Genomic DNA, 14094 nt, shown 5'->3' on the forward strand with positions numbered 1-14094 from the left:
GCTGAAAGGAGACCTGGGGAGGGGAGTGGTGGTGGTGCCGGGGGAGATGCTCAGCCGTGCTCAGCTCCACGGGTTTGGCCGAGGAAGGTTTCCTCACCGCCCGAGCCAGGGGCAGCCCGTGGGGAGCTTTGCCACCCCATGGGGACCTGTGCTGCCTCTGACCCATTGTACTGCTCCTGTCGTTTGCAAACGTGGCTTTCAGGCCAGGCAGGCCAGACACTTGGCTGTGCAATACCCCTAACCCTTCCCTAGACAGCCCTTCAGCCCAGAGATGGATGCTTTTATCTCACCACCACTCCTGGTGTGGGAACAGGCTATGAAGGAGACCCATTTGGGTCCAAGAGGGAACAGATTCTTCCCTCCTGCTGGGTGAGAGCTTCTCTTCTCTCCTGGATGATTTCAGGGGGCAGCAGCCCCAGGAAAGGCCCCACATGGGTCACCGAGCCAGTCCCCAGGAGATGACAGCAGCCAGCAAGGAGCAGCACACATGGCCCAGACCTCCTGGGGGTGAGGGCTTGTCCCTACCCTTTGCTCGGAGCCACCCCAGCTGGACACCACCCCTGCGAGGGTCCAGGAGACCAACCCAGAGCTCTGGGAAGACCCTGCACCCCCATCCCTGGAGCTGCAGGGTCTCCGGGAATCCTTGAGGCGAGTATTTCACGCTGTAGCAATTCACAGCCCTCTCCAACCACAAGGATGGCCATGGCTTCATCAAGAAGGCAGATGATCACTAATATCTGTGATTAACTGTGCAATTAGGAGCTGGTTTTTTTTCCTCCATCAGCCCTGTCCCTCGGGGATGCTAAACAGGTAAATCCACTGGGGAAGTACTTGCCGCTCAAATATTTTGGGGTTCCTGGGACATTGCTCACCAGCTCATGGTACGATCTTGCCTCAGCAGACAAAAGGGCAGATCACTGGAGGGGTGAATTCACCCACTGCTGGAGGTGGCTCTTTCCTTTGAGGAGCAGTAGAGGCTGGAGACGGGCTGCCACCACCCAGACAAGGGCAGCGTTCACCACAGAGGGACCCTGGTCCGAAGGGCCGGTTATCAGACCAGGACAGAAAGGACACTGGCAACACCAGTGCCAAGATATGGTGCTTAGTGAGCTCTGCCCACTCCAACATGACTCCATATGCTTGGGACCTTACATGGGACTAGAAGAGCAAGAGCCAAGGAAGAGGCTGGTGACAAAAATGAAGCTGCCTGCCCTAATTTGTCCTCCTGAGAGTGATGAGACAGTCGTTTCCTCATCCGTCTACACCAGCAGGTCTGAGATTTCACCCTTTGTCACATCTCAGACCCCTTTGCCTTAAGCCCCGGTGCCGCCACAAGTAGGAAGCAGAGAAACATCACTGGAGGGAACCGGGAGGGCAGCCAGCCCCTTCCTGAGCAAGCCCTAGGGCTGGGGGCTCAAGAGAGCCCCAGCGGGCCAAATCCAGCCCATTTTCCCCAACTGAGAGCCTGCAACGGTCACCAGCAAGTAAGACTCTGCTCCTGCTGCCCCAGTGCCTCATGAGGCAAGGACACCCTCTCTCCACCTCCTCCTGGTCACAGCCAAGAAGCACCCAGTGATCTTCTTTTGGGCTCAGGAACACCAAGTCATCTCCTTTCCCTCCTACATAATTTTTCCCTCCCGGAAGTCAATTCCTGGCAAGACCAAAAATAACGACCTGAGCGAGGTGATGACCAAAGCAGTCAAGGCAGGGCCAAAACAAGCAGCGGTTGTCTCGAATTAGCTCCGGCAGCATCCCGCTTCCCGAGGGGGAGGGAAGGGCTCCTCGCACAGCCGTCACTCCAGTTCCCACCACGACGATCAGACCAACTCTTCCAGCTTCATGGGAAAGGGAGAGGAGGAGTCTTCCCATGCGCCCCGCTTTGGCTTAGCGCTTGGTACTCCTGGCACAGCAGCCGGTCCCTCGGGGACCCCGTAAGTCACTGCACACCCCTCCAGATCTACTGTCCTTCAGCTTGAGCCTGGGTCTAGAAGGCCCAATCTTCAGCCCCGTGTCCTGGCCGCGCTGTCCTGCCAAGGACATAGGTACACGGGGGCTTTGCCAGCTCCTCGGTGGCCCCTCGGCAGAGGTGCCCAAGGAGGTGAAGCTGCCCAGATGACACCGGGCAACAGCAGCAGCCAGTCTCAGCTTCTCCCCATGCCCACAGAGGGGACACCATGCCTGAACCAAGCAGCTCTGTCACTTTGGAGCAGCAGCCACCGGCGGGTGTAGAAGACTGCAGGCTGCTTCATCCAGAGAGGACCTAAAGATGCCCTCGTTCCCGGTCCCGGCTGCCACAAGCGTTAGCAAATTTTACAGACACGCACAACAACAGGCTGGTGCCAGGGACTTTTTTCCCAGCCCTGAGAAGTGGCACGGCCTGATCGACACAGCCAGGCCATCTCCACAGCAAGGTCTGTATCTCATCCGCATATTGAGACCCTCCTGGACTCCCACCAGCTCACAAAGCACACCCAGCGATGGTTTGGACACTGCTACTTGACCCGAGCTGAAATTAGGCCAAGGACCGTTTAATCAACATAACAGGCCAAACAGTTGCCTTCTAGCACCTAGAAATACTCATTAGCACCACGATTTGGTAGTACAGACTCAGCCCAAGTCTGTAGTTCTGGAGCATATAAATGACCATGGGTTCATCTCAGCATCTGAAGCATCTCTAAACTTTGAAAAGCCCAATAGCAAAGGGAGTTTGCACTCAAAAATTTCAGTTTAGCTTAGTTTTGCCTGGAAACACAGATGTTGCAGCCCGTCAGTGTTCATGGCAGGGGACAGAGCTGGGACTGGCTCTTCTCATTGGAGATCCTGGCCAGCACCCACTCTGTTTTTTTATATAAAACCTGCAACATTTCTTCCCCTGCAGCCCTCTTTGGTCATGACTGGTCCTGGTTTGGAGTCTGAGAAACTCTTTCTGCACTCCAACCAAAATGAAGGGATGTGATTCATCTCACCTGAGACAGACTCCGGGGCACAGGGAACAAACTGCAGTCAGGACTTAGATGTCTCCCCTTGACAAGACTACAAGAAAAATTCACGCTGTCTAATAGAAGGGGGAAAAATGGGCACAAGTCGCATACAAAACCTGTGGATGTGTGATTGTTCAGCATGTTTGGGATGGATTCTACACCCACCTCCTCCCCAAAAGACAAAACCAGTGGGCCGTTAGGAACTCCTGCAGCCTCCTTGCTTGGCTAAAACACATTGTGGTTTCACAGGATGGACAAGCAGCTCTTGAGTGGTACACAGGCTGTGTTTAGCCTTTGCAGACCCACTTGGAGAGGAGACAGAGCCAAAGGATTTCAGCCCAGCATGGTATCCCCCCCCCCCCAGTAAGTCTTTACCAGCAGCCTCCAACCCTCAGGGGGATATGGTCCTCCATCCCCTCAAAGGTGGTCGGAACCATCAGCTGCAGAGGAGGACTCCAGAATTTCCAGAGGGTGCCCAAGGCACAAAGGGCCACACTGAGAACAGAGCAGTTTCTTACACCACAGCAGGGCTGTCGCACCCCATCACAGCATTGCGCCCGACACGGAGCAGTGCTCCCAGCACAGCACCTCCTGGTGCTACGGTATTGCATCCATAAGTTAGAGGGATACAAGCACGAGGGGAAAAGCCGAGCACTTGTAGCTGGATGGACGTGAAAGGCAACTAAGCCACGTCAGGACATCAAAAGAGCATCATCAGAAACTCTGCTGTCCTGCCTATTCCTGCCAGTGTCCTCTCTTGCTCCTCGAGTACGTGGGAAGGAAGCAGGGGGTGTGTGGGGTGGGACCCCACTAGTTCACGTCCAAGTGCAGTGTGCCAGGACCCCTTTTTGCTGCCATTGCCACCACCCCGCCATATCCCAAGCAGCTGGTCCTGGGAGTCATTTTCTCAGTGTTTGGTAGCGCCAATACCAATAGTTTCCAGGAAGGGGGCAAGGAGAAAGGCGCAAGGAGCCGTTACACCACCCTTCTCACGCACCCCGCAAGTGGGCTCTGTCCCAGTCCAGCAAACACGCACAGGAACATACCATACAGACACTGGGACTTACAGCAGTCCGGGCCAGTCCGTGCCAATGACCCCATATCTCTCCATACAGACAGGCAGGATATGAGCAAACCGGCCGCTTGGAAAGAAGTTAAACTCTGGGCAAATGTTCTGGAGAACGAATTCCACAAAGTCCTTTCTTCTCTGCAGTTCACTGACACATCAAAAGAAGAGACTCATGTACTGCTAATAAAGCTGAGATAAGCCTTGCAGACCATTGCACTTTCAAGGAGGGCTTGGGGTGACATTATCTCACTTGAGTTTTGGCTTCTGCATTTTTCTCCCATCACGTGGCTGTGGCCCACTGAGATGCCTCTGCTCCTGCCCGTATTTAGCCCCAAATTTTCCATGGTTGTCTAGCTGCTCTTAGAAAGGGTGCTAATGAGAATCAAGGTGTTCAACAGTCCTGCGGGAGACTGTGGTCACAGTATCACAAGTTGTCTGTCCCTACTCAGCACTCATTGACTTGTCCTAGGCTGGGATACAGAAAAACCCCCAACCCCATAATTCCAAAAAGACACTGACTGGTCTCATGTTTGGTGGCTCAGCTTTCTCAGAGGTGACATAACCTTCGCCCCTCGGAGGAGGGACAGACCCCACCAAGCAATGGCAGCTCCCAACAGCTCTGTTGGAAACGTGGGTCTCTGCACCTTGCCCACAATTTGCTTGTCGTCACCTTGACCGTCATGGGAAAACAGATACCAGAGACCTTTCTGACTGCAGTGGGACTCCGTGGAAATCACCCTGAACAATAACCACCTCACGCTGAAGCTGGATCTCCTCCCTGCTCCCACGCAGTAGGAGGTTGTATTAACGCCCTCCAAATTTCTGGTTACAGATTGGATGCTATCTGTGGGCAGAGCTAATATCATGTTAGTGTCTGAAGAACCAACTGACAATGATTCATGTCAAGGGGCATGCAGGTTAGCTTGATTATGCCCCAAAACAGCTGTGGCTATAGCTTTGATCCCCAAAGGCATGAGAACCTGACCAACTGATGCTTGCAAACCCAATGCCCAGCAGCAAGCATCAAGGAGGTGCAATCAAGGAGGCAGTCAAGAAACATTTGAGGTAAGAAGGGAAACAAAAGCTGATGCAGAAAAAGCAACGGGTAACTTTTTTTTTTTTTTTTTTTTCTCTGTTAACCAGGAGAACTGGCAGCTGCTTGTTACAGTCCCAGCCATCGGGAGGGAGAGCTGCTACCACTGCCAGCGGCGAGGGTCACCGCCAGGAAGAGCCAACGCTCCCTCCGCTCCTTGCTCCTTCCCCCCAGGACTGTGGGGGGGGCAGGGGGGGCAGCTCTCGGGGTTTCTCCCCTCCCTGGCCCATCTCTCTGACCCTCAGCAGGAGCACCCTTCCCGCGACAAATTGCAATTTCGCCTGTTCCAGTGGCAACCTGGTGCCAGCTCTGTCGCTGGGAGCCGCGCTGGTGCCGCCTCAGCAGCGGGGGCGATGGGCAGATTGCCCTGCAGCCAACACCGCCCGCTGCCACGGCGCCGTCCCACTATAGAGACACGCCAGCCGTCACCCTTCTTCGCTCTTTAATGGGAATCGTTGGGAAGGCACACAGGGATTCGAGGCTGGCAATGCTGGAGATGTCTCCTTTAACCCTGGGGGCTGCTGGCAGAAGGAGTTCCTGGTCAGGGAGGCTCTTTTTTAGACTCCCTGTGTTTCAGGGCAGGAGGTTAATTAGGTAGCAGGGTAATGAGGAGTCATTAAATCTGCCTGCACCGTGCTGTTAGCATAACAAGGGCAGACCAAGAAGGTTAAAGCTGGGATTCTTGTTTTCCCATTGCCTTCAATTAACCTTTCCGTGTTTTTGCAACACTCTGGGCCCCAGAGATAGGTTCTGGGTGCCTCTCAGAGGCTGTTAATTAGCAGAACACAGAAACAAACTTTCCTTTCAAGTAACTAACATGATCATTTTGGCTTTCAGCTTAAAATAAACAGTCAGGACCCAGCTTACCCTTTGAGCAGTGCCACCGGCCCATCAAAGTTTAGGAGGGTGAATTAGGTTCCTGGGGTTTATTGCAAATTGTTATTCTACTCTTGCTTTCACATCCTGAAGTGGAAAGTGCTGGGGCCTCATCTCAGCCCTCCACCAGCCTTTGCTCTGCATCCTGCAGCCCTGCCAAGGCAGCATCCCCTAAAGCTGCAGGGCGGGTGAGTTGCTGGGAGGAAGCTCTTCCCACCACCTCATTCCTCACACCTGAAATTGTTGGTCAACCAACCTCCAAGAGTCTGTGGGGTCTCCACAGGGCAGTTCAGTGCCAGTGGATTCAGAGCCCCCATTAATTCACAAGCAGGGTGAGGATCTTAACTTAGTCACCTAAAAACACGTGATGTCATTGATGACTGTATCTCTGGGGATATAGATGAACAGCAGGCACGTCCCAGGGAGTCACGATATGAAAGCTCTAACCAACCCACCCCCTGGGGAGGGGTCCCCAGTGTTGTCCCCACCTCCGTGACGGGGACAGCACATCAGGAGTACCAAACTGCACAGGGTGGGGAACAAGCACCTGGCTGCAGGGCTCAGTTCCTCTAATGTCGAATTTGCCTCATCTTAGTATCTCCCTCTGGGATCTGCAAAGACTTCATCCTGCCTCCGCTGACTGGACACAGGCTCTTACTCTGGGGGAAACAGCTCCAGGACAAACTACTTGCCCAAGTTTGGCAGGCTTCACACTGCCACAGGGAAAACTTTTCATTAAAAGACTTGTGAAGCATTTGGCTGTACCCTCTGGACGCCAGGACATCTTCCACACAGTGGGTTGTAAGAACAAGAGGGACAAAGCCCTACCAGTGGGTTAGGTAGAACCGATTGTGGGAGGAGGCAAGGTGGTGGACTAGGTGCTCTCTGGGATTCCTGGCTGCGTAAGATTTCTTACATGTGAGGAAGAGCAGGTGAGGAAGATCAGAGAAGAGTGATGGTGATTCACAGTGAAGGAGACAGAAGAGTCTAGAAAGGCCCAGGTACTTTTCTTGCTGCCACAAAGTTCCTGGCTCAGTGTAGAAAGTTTTGTTCTCTCCTATAGCTTTTTATCATAACACCAAGACACTTTTCTTCCACTTGAATTTCACTTCATCATTCCTTCCCCCATCCCTGACCTATTTACAGATGGGTGGTGAGACTCTCGTGGCGTCCCAGCTCCCTGCACCAGGTCCTTCCCTCCAGAGGCTGTCAACAGAGCACACAGGGCTGTCCCACCTGCTAGCAAAGTGAGTATTTTCAGGGTCCGTGGTGCATTCCTTGGTGGAAAGCCACCTCGGCGTAAAGGAACCTCCCATCATCATACGTTTGGCAACCAGGCAGAGGGCATCAGCTACTACATTCCTATCTTAGATCCAAAAGATCTGTGGGTGACAAATGAGAAGAATCTACAAGAAAAGCCTTCTCCTCATCAGTCCACAGCAGCAAGAACCACGCTGCACAGCTCCTGTGTGCAGGAGCCCACAAAGACCCCCAGAAAGCAACATTTTAAAAGCCTAAGATGGGACATCGAGGGCATTTTCAACACGATGCCCTCCAAAAATACACCATTTCCTTTCCCTCTCTAACTCTTCTGCGTGTGGGAGTTAGTGGAGCCGGGAGAGGCTTCCTGGGACAGGGTGCCCCCCCACACACTGTCCTTAACCCCACCATCAAGAGGGATTGGCCGTGGTGGGGCCCCGCACTGGGGGGACGGTCTGCAATCACACGCGCTGCTTGTGACCCAGCAGCTCTCCTGGGACGTGCAGCCCTGCACAGAGCACCAGTGTCTCCTCCACACAGAGACACCATTGAGAAGCCTCACATGAAACCAGTCAGTCCCAACGTGTGTGACTGGGTTCTGTCTCCAGGCCATCCTCGATTTACAAGGCAACTCCTTTTATTTGTAATTTTTTTTTTTTTTTTTTTTTTTTTCCCCCTATTAGTATTGTTCCAGCTCCACTCCAGCTGGATGAAAACTTTCTCTGAGCCCCTCCGTACGTCCATGTCACTTGACTCACCCTGGACTCTGGGGGGGGGGGGGGGAGTTTCACGTTGCCTCTCTCAGCACAGCCCCTCCAGCATGAAGCTCGCCCCGAGCTGGCCACTCCTGTCGGAATCAGCACTCCTAAACAGGAGTGGAACACTTAGGATAGCTACCAGGGCTACCAAAGGGGCATGGAAGTTAGTGGCATGAAGCTCAGGAATGGAACTGAGGACTGCTGTCTGCCGTTGACATGAAGACAACCTTGGGACAATTAAATGGGATGTTTATTTCTGTGCATGAATGGATTTTTAACCGACGGTTAATTTATAAAACCAGCTTCGTGCATGTGCACTCAGTGCTTTTTCCACTTCTTTTTTTTTTTCAGGGCTACCTTGCAGCACCGAGGTGATTGCTAATGAGAATGAGAAGGTTCATGCCAAATGTCTTCTTTCTCCAACAGTTCTGGGGAGAACGTTTCAAGCAGCCTGGCCCTGGCCCAGAGAAGACTGTCACCCACTGTGGCGGGGGGCTGCCCACCTTCAAGGCTCTGCCCGACCATCAGCTAGAGGCATCCCAGTGGCACAGATTCAGCCGGTGGCGTGGTCACTGCCAGAGGTGCCAGACACTGCAGACCTCTTAATAAAAGGTTCCGATCCTCTTTCGGCAGTGGGGACATGCAGGGGCAGAGTTTTCCCAATTTTCTTTGCCGGGATTCATGAGCCTGCTTTTCTTCTCGCAGGGTTCAGTTTCAGAGGGTGAGTTTGAAGCCAGCACATGCTGGAACAGGCCAGCTGTAAGTTAGTCGCCACCTGCATCAAATTCTGGTTATTCGTGGCTCACCCCTGAGCCGGCTACCAAGTTGCTGAAAGTTCTCAGTTATCAGCAAAGGCCAAAGCGAAGAAAGCCTTAAGTTCCTTGCTGTATCTTTGGCTTTTTCCCCGGGGATAACAAAAGCTCAGACTATAGGAAGAAAGTGTCTTCTATCAGATGTTAGGGGGGGCGATACATACTTGTGTTTTCCTCTGCCTTCTCTTACTGAGAATACATTTTTCCTCTGGCTACGAGGCATTTTGCACTTCACCCTTTCTGACTTTATCGCTGGTAAACAGCCAACTAACCCTGTTTACAAGCTGCAGCCAGGGGGTAGTAGGGGTTAAATGGGAATCACATCAGTCTTGCTCTCCCCGCAATTTTAAAGAGTCTAAATTACATATTGTTTACCCAAATCCATCTCCCACTGTGTTTCCTCATTCCCATTTCCTGGAAAGGTCAACAGCACTTGAAGATGAAGCCTGCATTGGTGGCTCTTCAAGAAGAGGCCATTAATCTTTATATAATTATCTGCAATTATTTCAGGAGCAATAACCAATTTGTCCAAACTTTTCTCAGAAGCTCTTTAAGGCAGAGTGAGGGAATGGAAGGTAGGAAAGACTGGGAAATAGTCCAGAAAGCTTACCACTGAGCTTCTGGGTACTGTGGCTGGTGTTGCTCCTCTGCTGGCATTGTCCTGCCAAAGTCAACGAGGATTTGCACCCTCTGGTCAGCCAGTCTCCAATGCTGGGAGGATCACAGGAGGATCTGGTGACCTCCCCAGATTCTTTCTGGGCTTTACATGACGTGGCTGGATCTGTGCCTGTACTGGCAATGCTAGAATTTACTTTAACTGACTTTTAATACCTCAGGATGATTGCTCCTGAAGTCAAAATATTCACATCTTCCAGTTCTCAATCTGAACTACTTAAATAAAACAGATCCCCCAAAATATACGAAGATAATAAGGAACATTCAGGCCTCAAACGAAAACCCAAATCCAATTCCATTTTCTATCAAATTAATAAAGTTACCACACAAATATGCAAAGGATTATTTAAAGGCTATAACAATTACACAGGGCAGGAGAGTTTGCTCGGCTCTATGAAGCACTGTGATATTGTCAGTTTTAAAGCCAACGATATTTAGAATTCAAAGAGCTGCTAAAGGGAAATGAATAGAATATTTACATCTCAGCTATGTTGACAGAGACAGTAGCCTACCTTTAATCAGACTCATTAACTAATAACATCAGTGCTTCCAATGGAGGTTCATAGGTATTCTTCCCAAAACAGCTCAGGAAAATGCACTTTGTGACATATAAAATCCAGATGAAAGAACGCTGGCAAAAATAACTTTAATGTGCTAAATTTCACTCTCTTTCCCGTGCTTGCAATTTGCAGCAGGACAGCCAGGGCAATCTGTCAGGTGTAATTTGGCAGGACCCACACTGCTGACAGGCAAAACATCATTCTGTTGTTTCCCTGAATAAGACACAGAGCTACAGGCTTCCTTGGTAGAAAATCCCTCTGAGTCCGCAGACCCGATTAATGCACAGGCATTAAGGCAGCACAGTTATTTAGGCTGAGTATTTAGAAGCTATATGGGCACACACGAAAAAATTTACTCCTCTAATATATGCTACCATATAATTTCAGTTCACACGCACAGAGTCAGCACCGTCTCCTGTTTGTCCCACACTCTGAAGCCACGTGCACATCCCAGCTAGGCTGGAAAGCTGAAGTTCAAATCCTGCCTGTGCCACACTTGCAAGTCCAAACTGTCCACCGGATCAGTTACGGGCCAATCCCTGGACCCCAAAAGCGACCCCAGACCCACATCTGTCCAGGAGAGGGGGGGGACCTGTCCAGCTCGGGGGCCCCCAACAGCAGAAGGACCCGGAGCTGCTCGAGCGGGGCCAGAGGAGGCCACGGAGATGCTGGGGGGGCTGGAGCAGCTCCCCTGGGGGGCCGGGCTGAGAGAGTTGGGGGGGTTCAGCCTGGAGAAGACCCTGGGGAGGAGCCTTTGCATCTCGCTGACAACATCAAATCGGCTTGAACACACCCGTCTAATGCCTGCTAGGTGTGTTCCCTCCATCTCTGGAAAATCCTTAGGATTTGTGAGGTTCCTGGAGAAACAAGTCCTCTTTCCACCAAGGTCAGGATCAGCGTCCTCCCATCACACTGGTTTCAGCAACATCTTTGGAACACAGACATGTCCACAGTTTCTGGGACTCCCTTAAAGGCTCCCTCCACCCATGAGGAGTACAATTATCCTGAACTGGGGTGGCTTGTAATCGGGGCCTTCTTCTAAGGCATCTGAAGACGACAAGAGGCTTCTGCTCATTGCAAGCCCCGATTTACCAAATGTCAAGCAGGAAGTCACATACACACACGCACCCTCAGACTTGACACTAGGACACAATGGACAACCTTCAAAGAGAAGAAGCTGGCAAGCATCCCTTTCTGCTTATGGCTACTGCCATGAAACTCCACATGCCTCAGAAGTCAGGGCTGGAAACTCCCTGTCATCCCCAGACAGCTTGACTTCACTTGGCCCTAGCTGATAAGAAAGTTATGAGCAACAAAAAAAAAAAAAAAAAAAACAAAACCAAAAACCATCAAGTGCAGGGTCAGCGTGGGCTCGTGGGAACAGCAGCGACCTGGCTTTGCAGCGCAGATGCTGAGACATCCCCTCCTCCAGTGGGAAGGAAGAGTCCCAGCACCCCCCCGTGTTTTAAACAAGCCTATTCCTCCAGTGACCCTGACTGGTGGGAAGGGATGTGGCAGCAAACGAACGCATAGACACGGACAGATACAAATGCTCAAACAATTACTGTTTTCTAGCCCTTTGCAAAGAAGCACGCCAGCAGAGTTTAGTAGGATCTGGAGTTGCTGGAGGTTTTGTAGTGCGGGGTCTGCTCAGGATTGCCTGCAGTTCCTCTTGGGCTGGTACAGGTCAGGGGGGGGGATCATGGACAACAATATGGGGGGAGTGGGGCTTCTCATCCCACTGCTTCAAAGCTTTCCCAAGCCAATGGAGCATCTCTTCAGACCATCCATAAGAGAGGGAGCAGAGGGCAGGATAGGTGTTGGCACCATCGTTTTCTTCCTACTGTGCATTGCTACCCTAAATGCACCAGGGGTTAAAACTGGGGAATATCAGCCTGGAGAGCATAAATGACAGAGTTTGGAGATCAGCAGCATCAGAGAGCTTGACAAGAATGAAAACATTTGCTGCAGAAAAGCACCCCTGGAAAGATGCCAGAGCTGTGCTCCAGGACTCCCGACCTCTCAGGCAAAAGAAGCAGGGTAAAGCGAGTGCTGGCAGCAAGATTTAAGGAATACAACTAGAAATGCAGGCACATCTTTTTTTTTTTTTTTTTTTTTTTTCATATAACACCAGTGAAGATGTCAGTTTGGAAGTCAGTTTCTGAGGTTTTATGTCAGCCTTCCTAGTGCCCCAGAACTAAAGCCGAGCCTTTCTGGAGGATCACTAAACAAAAATACACTGAGCATTTAAGTCAGATGAGATCAGGCCTCCCAAAAGCAGAAGGATTTGCTCACTCGCAGCCCTAGAGAAGCATATTCCCAAAGGATTTGTTCATGCAGGTCCCCAGCTGTTTCCTCTCCGCAGTTTTACCTGTTTGAATTCCTGAGGGACTGTGTCTGAGCTTTTCTACTCAGAACCCAGAGGAGAGCCACTGTACCTGACACCTGCATGAATATCCTCTCCTCCAGGCATCCCTGCCCTACGTATGCTGCTGCCTACAACAATCTCCCTGCATTTGGGGTGATATAGACTCACAGCCTGGGAGATACAGGGTGGGGGAAAAAAGCAGATACAGCCCCCTGGCTAATTAGCAGAATTAGTTATAATTAGGCTCCAAGTGATGTTGACTTAATCATATTGCTTCCCATGAGCACCCCAACATTTCAGCATGTATTTCAGAGCAGAGCACAGGAACAGATGAGTTGAGACCAGAGGTAGAGCACGTGGAGGCAACCAGAGCACTGCAGCAAGGTAGGAGGGCGAAGGAAATGGGAGAGGAGAGATGATGTGAAGGAGCTGGAAGAAGCAACGGGATGGTCGTTGTGGCCGACTCCCGCTCCTTCCTCGAGGGGAGCTCAGGAGGCAAACTTGGATGCAGCTTCTCCCTACAGAGATAGGTCCATCCTCCCACCTCCGGGCTCAGCCGTCAAGGTCCTCTTCCCCATCCCTGCTCCTAGAGGTGCAGCTCCACCACAGGGCACCGTCCCATCATCAGGGCTCCACAGGGACCAGCAGGTCCCCCAAGGCCAAGGGGATACCCCAACCTCGAGGGCAGAACCTCACCAGCCAGGGCCTGTCCCGCAGCCCCTGGGCAAGAGGAGTAGAGCCAGGCTGGAGAAGACAGTCAGGCTCGACCAAGAGTTGAGAGCACTGGGGAAGCTCATGGTGACAAGGCACGTAGTGAGCTCAGCTCAGCTCAGCCCATGGGTCGGGGTACAGCCAAGCAGGAGCACAGCTCAGACTGAGATGGAGACCAGGACTCCTGCAGCCAAACTGAAATAGGGCTCCGGGGCCATGGGTGGAGCTCTCAGGTGAGGCTGGGTTAAGACCAATTAGTGCTCTAAGGGTCCTGACAGCCACCTTCAGCCCAGGCCTGAATACATTTTGGGGTAAACAGCTGCATTCACTTTGCAGGAGCATGAATAAGCACGTACGTGTCCCTGCACTGGAGGATTAGGTAAGTTGAACCTCTTCAATGATTCTTCCAGATATTTCTCTGCTGTGTGACCATACCTGTATGATCTAATTCCGCTCATCTGATCACACACAAAAACCAGAGCACGATTAACTCTTTGTGGGATAGTTCCAAACTTATTTATCTGCAGGTGATTCAACGTTTGAAGCAGAAGCAATTATTTTTCTTTAAGAAGTGTTGTTTCAGTGGCTTTGACTAGAAAGCCATCAACATGTTCCCACCATTGGCAAAGCTATGAGGGATGAATGTCCTAATCTGTGCCTCTCTCCAGGTGACAAAGCTATGCTGATCGCACCAGTAAGCTGATTTCTTGCTGTGACACAATATCACGGGACTTGGCTTTACTCTGGTGTCGCAGCTTTAAAAAGTTGTCTCCCAGGCAAAGCCACGTGTGGGGATGACTTACTCCAAGTTAATCGGGAGGGCTGTGATCAAAGGCCAATAACAAACTCCATTCTAGTTCAGATCTCTGGAGAACTGCTTCCTATTTTAAACTGGGAATGCTGGACCTGAAGTCACTGGTCAAAGACAGAC

The sequence above is a fragment of the Tyto alba genome, unplaced genomic scaffold (genome assembly GCF_018691265.1).
Source record: "Tyto alba isolate M040663 unplaced genomic scaffold, T.alba_DEE_v4.0 Super-Scaffold_5, whole genome shotgun sequence".
In the NCBI taxonomy this organism is placed as follows: domain Eukaryota; kingdom Metazoa; phylum Chordata; class Aves; order Strigiformes; family Tytonidae; genus Tyto; species Tyto alba.